The 6,180-nt window shown below is 34.8% G+C and overlaps 1 pseudogene; it reads right to left on the reverse strand.

Moving 5' to 3' along the window:
* Nucleotides 1-2,944: 2,944 nt before the first annotated feature.
* On the reverse strand, nt 2,945-4,890 carry LOC149543968 (zeatin O-xylosyltransferase-like; annotated as a pseudogene).
* Between the last annotated feature and the right edge of the window lie 1,290 nt (nt 4,891-6,180).

Below are 6,180 nucleotides of genomic sequence, written 5' to 3' on the forward strand. Positions count from 1 at the left end.
TGGCAACATTTCCACTATTCTTATCTAAATCCATTTTGTTGGATTTTAATTTCTTCTTGGCTCTTTTCCTCATTTTTGAGTTAATCTAATAGGACATTGAATTCAGATTGTTTATCTTCTTCTTTGATGACCATTTCTAATTGAGGAAGAGATGATTCTAGTAAAAGAATTCTTTTTAACATAAATTAAAATAGATAATGAGATGTATAATTCAAGCTTGCATAGAAACTATAAGCATTATATTTCAACTATTCTATAATGGTCTCAAGCTCTGAATAAATTATCAAATTCATTCATGTATAATCTTGGAAAATAAGAAAATGATTAATTATAGAACTAATTCAAATGTAACCTACATAATATAAATTAGATGAATTGAAATTTATGAACATGTAAACCATAAATTACCTCATATGGTGTAGGAGACAAGTAGTTACAGTTGGAAGTGATGCGAGCATGAAAGTTGAGGCTAATAATCTTTGGTAAGTTGTGAGAATCAAGTATTAATATGTCCTCAACCACTTATGTGTCCTTGGCATAGTGTAAGGAACATGTAATTGCATGTCTATAATATATAGCCACAATTTTACTTAAGGCACTGATGGATATAATTTTTGAGCTCTATTGTGTTCACTTGCATGCTTAGTTAAATTAAGGCATTTCCAAATTCATTTTCCTTGTAACTCATGATTCAACATAACTCATAAAATAATCAAGATTCCAAACTATTCTGAGAAATTTTGCCACTTGTCCATTCATACATGTAACATGTAATTTAAACTATGTGATTTACATATATACATGTTGAAGCAAGCTAATCTCTCTGAATAGTGACAAACTCCCCGCAAGAGGGGAACTTCCCCCTATAAGATTGTATATTTTAAATGTTGCATTCAATCTTTCATGTACCTTGTTCCAAGCCTTCATGTTTTGTATATTGCAGTGGAAGTGGTGGTAAAAGATGTAAAATATTGTATTTGCATCAAACATGAAAGTGCTCTAGCACTCACCCATTCCATCTTCTATGACCATTTTTAACTGAAATTTTTAAGCCAGAATTCCATATTGTGCTTTTCATACTATGTAAACCTAAATAAATTATGTGCATATCCTATGAAAAAACTTTTTAAAATGTTTTTGTTCATGCACAATTAAGGAAGAAGTCATAAATGATTGTGGAATTTAGCTTCACACGTGGAACCTGCATTAGTGTGAAAGCATTTTTAACAGTTCATTGTGTACAATACTATAATCAAATGTTGACCTAAGAAAACATTGTAATACTTTGAACACACATAGAGATCTCCTTGAAAATTCCATCTATTGTGTCCCAAAATGCTTCATTAATTAATGAATTTGAGTGCTTTTTGACTACATTTGCACACAATCCACAATCAATTTATTAATACACTTCTAAGGATGGATGGATTACTGCACTGTGTTCAACATTGTAATTGATGTCTACATTTTCGATCTAATTTTTTATTTTCTTTAAGTTATAATATTAATTTGCATCTGGCTCCCAATCTTTGTTCCAAAGTTCCTTGCACAACCATACTTGCCCACCATGGATTTCTATTTAAATCTAAAAAAACATTTAATTTTAAGAACACTACTTGTTCTACTTTGTATTTAAAAAGATTTAAGAAACCAAATCTAATATGGACAACTTAAGGAGCAAAATAAAAAATAAAATATTCAATTATAATCTTATTTATGTACAAATATTAGGGAAGTTTTTAAAATAATAAACCAATAATAAAGAGATTATAGGAGTCCAATTTTGAAGTGAAAGCTTCAATTGACCAACATAAAAATTCAAATATAATTACAATTCTATATTTATAAAAACAATAATTTATAACTATGATCTACAAAGCCAACTCTATTTTATAACGATCTAATCTTAAGAATTAAACACGAACTATAGAACTAATACTACTACAGTGAAAATTTAGATTTTTTCCCCTTTTGTGACATAATCAACAATTCGACATTAAAGTAAATTGAGGGTATAAAAATAAAAAATGAAAAAGTTTTCAAACATATTTAGAAAACGAAATGTTAGGCAATGTTTTCAATTTATTATGAACTAAATTTTAATTTTAATTTATTAATTCATCAAATGTATTTTATACCATAATTGTCCCATCTTGATTCTATAGCTTTATTTCTAATTTATTATTTATTCTAATATTTAAAGATTTTTTTTTTTAAGCATAATTTGACAATTTTAATAAATTGTCAAATAATATTTTTGAGAATCCATCTTTTTATTGATTTTTTAAAAAAATAGAAATTAATAATATCATAAAAAAATGCAATTTATATCTCAAAATTATAATTTTTCTCTATTACGAATTAATTTTTAAATTCAAAATCATGAAAGTGAACTAATATTCTTCTATTTTAACCTTTAATTTAGTTCAATATTTTAAAAAAAAACATGCACCAAAATTTGTTACGACTAAAGTCATACAACTGAATTAGAGAAAAATGTACGATAAATTGTTGAAAGTGGTCATTTAGAGTCAATGACTAATATAAAGCCAAGCCCTTCAATTTCGCTTTGTTCATTTGCAATTACAGTAAAACTTATGAAGAATTCTATGGGCTTGATTATTTTTATTAGCGATTGCTTTCATCTATGAGACTTTCTCGAGATTCAATCCGAACAAATAATGAAAGCATAATCGATTCCAGGCTACTCCAACAACACCTGTCACGTAAATTTCCGTGTTGTCTGTTAAAACAACAATAAAAAGAAAACCCTCTCATTTGTAAAACCACTTGTAATTAGCAAAGTCAATTACATCCGCAACTAGCCTCTCCTTTATTAATTGTGCATTCGTGTTGTAAATAGTTGCCTTTCACACAGAAATCGAAGTGCTTTTCATCGAAATTACTGACACACGCTTTTCACACTGACATAGAAATCAGAATATGGATTTCTCGTAATAAGTCCGTGGCAGTTTCCTTATAGCCAGGTTGACCATGTTTTCGGACAAGTTTTTAAACTGATTTAATTCTGGCACCATTTTTCCGACATAAGACTGTCGGAGTGTCTGAACAATCTGACTGAAGTCTCTCAAGGAGAAGAGCCTATCAGCTAATTATTTAAATAACGCAGACAACACTTACTTCGATGACAAAATCCTTACTCTAAACATCTAAGTGATATTGAGTTTAAAATTCCTTGCATCTAAAATAAAATCTTTAAAAAACAAATAAATAATTAGTTAAACAAATGGACTCTTTCAACTCTAGGTAGATAAATTTTGCAACAACTGGGACTTCGATGGCCGCTAATATTCCATCCAACAAATTTCCTTTTGCTACGAACACTCCTCGAGAGTGGCAATTCATAAGTTCTGATTTTCGACCAGATCGGTTGAGTTAATCAGCAATTGATGCAGAGATATGAAGGAGAAGAGAATCTGTATCCTTCAGCGAAGACCCTCCTTCCCCTACGGCCTTTCGTGCCTCGCTTCTCAATTCTCGCGCTCTCTTTCTCACCTTCATTCCTTCTTCGCTCCTCATCAGTCGTTTCACCGCTTTCTCCACCTCCTCCGCACTCACCTCCTCGTTTTCATCTGCGTCTTCCCATTCTTTCACCTCCACGCCCGCCGTCAACTCCCGAGTGATCAAAGCCGCATTAGCAAACTGGTCAGTATGCAGGGGCCACGTCAACATGCCCACTCCAGCGCTGATGCTCTCCAACACGGAATTCCAACCGCAGTGCGTTAAAAACCCACCAGTCGACTTGTGAAATAGGATGTCAAGCTGTGGCGCCCAATTCCTCGCAATGAAACCACGTCCCTCTAATCGCCTATCGTACCCTTCATGTTTCAGAAACTTCCAAGCCGAATCGAAGTGCGCTTCTGTCGAGGAATGAGCCCCGTCGCAAATCCTAAGCACCCATTAGAAAGGCTGCTCGCTGCGTTCCAATCCCTCGGCCAATTCTCGGATCTGCGTGGACGAAAGAGATGATATACTGCCGAATGAAACGTAGAGAACGGAGGCAGGAGCCTGTGTATCTAACCATCTCACGCAGTCTGAGTCTGCCTGCAGTCGCAAACGACGTTCTTCATTTAAAAAGGCCTGCGGAAGAAGAGGTCCCACACTCCACACGGGCTTCCGGCCGAAGATTAATTCCTCTCTTCCCCGGTCAATGAATTGTGATTCCAGTGCACTGAACGTGTTAATGATATATCCCTTGACGGGACCTAACAGAGACTTTTGGCGGTTAGCATATTCTAAGAATCTTTGGGGAAAGCAACGGTTCGGTGAGATATTAACAGGGGCCAAACCCCATGTTTGATCACTTAACCGCTTCATCCATAGCCTATAATAAGCACCAACCGCACAGAAGATATAGGCAGGGATTGAATATTTGCTCGCCACAGTTTGAATCCATGCGACGAGCGAATCGTGGATTAGAACCACTCTATTATTGTTCTCGGAGCAGATAGTACGCAGCAGCTGATCAAGATGGGGGCCTAGGTACGCAGCAGCTGATCAAGATGAGGGCCTAGCTGATCCTCCATGGCTTCGAACAAAGAAATCAATTGTAGCGGAAACAGATGAGAGCTCTGAACATCGTTGAGCTCTTCAGGTGATGAAAGATTCGGCATGGGCAATTCGTGGAAACGAATATCAAAGTTGTGAAGCTCCCATCCCTCAACTCGGCGGCGGACTTGGTGAATATGGGCGGAGGTGGAAACGAAGGACACGGTTGCTCCTCTTTGGGCGATAACTCTGGAGAAATGGAGGAGGGAACTGAGGTGGCTGTGCGCAGGGAGTGGCACCACGACAACATGCATTCTCGCACCACTTCGATCTCCAGACATTGTTCCGAAAGCAATTTTAATTCAGTCTTTCGATGCTCGAAACCATTTTATCCTCGTCTTCAATTATTAGATGGCCAGTTGTATACAAAGACTAGAGATGAAGAAATTCGTTTCCTAATACAACTCGAACTCTCAACACTTGCGCTTCCTGTGGTTGCCCGCCATAGAACAATATAAAACAAGTCGCAAGTGACGTTATTCATCAACGTGCTAGTATTATTTATTTGAATGAGAGCGCAATTTCAGGGAATCCTATTTTGCTTAGGTAATGAAAATTGTAGTTTCCGAAAGAGACTAAAGGCGGTGCAATTTCTATGTAACCAACTTATATTGACCAAATTACGTTATAGAATCGAGTTATATTGACCAAAATTTATTAATAATTAGCATGACTATGTTTTTTGGACTTTTAAAAAACTTGATTTTAATTTTTTTTTAAATGTCATGAATTGACTAACTTCATCATACTATGCTTGTTTTAAGAGCTTTTGATATCTTTGCTAATTTAGTATCATATTGACTACTTGTGGTTAGTTAAAAACTATCTATTTTCTAAAAGGATGGGTTTCCCATGATTATTTAAGAAATTCAATATTATTATTTTAGATGTAGTAAAATAAAAATAGAATGGTTCACAAAGAGTCTATCGGGGATCAAGTCTTATTGAGTGCAAGGCTCCTACATCATAATGGATGATGCTAGGATCATGTCTTGGGTGATTTTGACAGTGTGGATGCCTCTCAGTCCTTAGCTCTAAGCCGAAGAGGTTCCAGGCATGAGTGGGCCTATATTGAGTTCCTAAAATGTATATGTGGTGGCCTTCACTGGTTGGTAGTTCGTAGGCTTCGTGCCTCGTTGGGTTGCCTCGCAGGTTTGAACCGTCCATCAAAAAAAAAAAAGATCTTTCAAATTTAGCGTCATGCTTGTGACAAATTAGCATCACAACTATGTATGTTTACCATGGTACTCTTCTTATGTCATATCAAAAGTGTACCTCTCCTCTTATTGAAATCTTTGACATCTTTGAATTGTTTGTTCCCAAGATTTCTTCTAATCTTAACAAAGAATATATGGATTCCTTATATTGAAAGTTGTTTTGTCTTTTTCTTCACGATTGTAAGCAAAGAATTGTCTAATAAAATATTTAAGATTTTCGTCTATAAATGTGCAAGTTTCATTGAAGTTCCTTGTAAGACATCAAAGTTTACTTTTATCATAGATCATTTTCATACAAGCCATTAGAATTCTTAATATGAAATTGACAATATTAGTTGAAGTTAATTTTTAAGCAATTGACTATATTATGAAGTCGATGAGAAAAAATTAACTG

This window comes from Cupressus sempervirens, chromosome 8 (genome assembly GCF_028749045.1).
Source record: "Cupressus sempervirens isolate cs-2001-9-10 chromosome 8, ASM2874904v1, whole genome shotgun sequence".
NCBI classification, from domain to species: domain Eukaryota; kingdom Viridiplantae; phylum Streptophyta; class Pinopsida; order Cupressales; family Cupressaceae; genus Cupressus; species Cupressus sempervirens.